The sequence below is a fragment of the Penaeus monodon genome, chromosome 31 (genome assembly GCF_015228065.2).
Source record: "Penaeus monodon isolate SGIC_2016 chromosome 31, NSTDA_Pmon_1, whole genome shotgun sequence".
Classification (NCBI taxonomy): Eukaryota; Metazoa; Arthropoda; class Malacostraca; order Decapoda; family Penaeidae; genus Penaeus; species Penaeus monodon.
This window is the reverse complement of record NC_051416.1, coordinates 3,145,975-3,146,566: the sequence shown is the minus strand read 5'-3', so window position 1 is coordinate 3,146,566 and position 592 is coordinate 3,145,975.

Sequence of the window (592 nt, the reverse complement as noted above, 5' to 3'; positions counted from 1 at the left end):
CAATTTTAGTAGCTCCTTTGACGTTTATTTTCATTCATAAAAAAACACTGGACTTGCCTTCCGTGATCACTTACCGCAAGCTATCACTACGCATGCCACTAATCCTCAGTGAATAGCTTTGCAACCACCACAACCGCGCAATCCAACGCTACCACAATCTTACTACCACATTTATCACAGTTCTGGGTACATCACTATGTTGAAATGTGTATCTGAACACTGCAGTATCTATTTCTATCTTTTTTTTATTACAACATATATTTATAGACTACATCTCACTATAGTATCACTTTACCACGCTATGGCAGCACACCGCATAGCAACATTGCAATATCGGCAACATATTGGAAAATCTGTCTATACCACACTACACCTGCTTCACTCCAAATATAGAAAACTATCATAAATGTAAGAAAATATATCTAAAAAATGAATATATATGAACAAAGCTTTTTTTTTTTTTTTAATCCCTTCGCGAAACTAAAGCTTCCTCAGCTTTAGAACTACAGTTTAAGAGATATCAGGAGAACAAGACAGGGAGGAGCTAAGAACCTTTCTTAAAATCACGTAATGATGACAAGGAATATTGGTT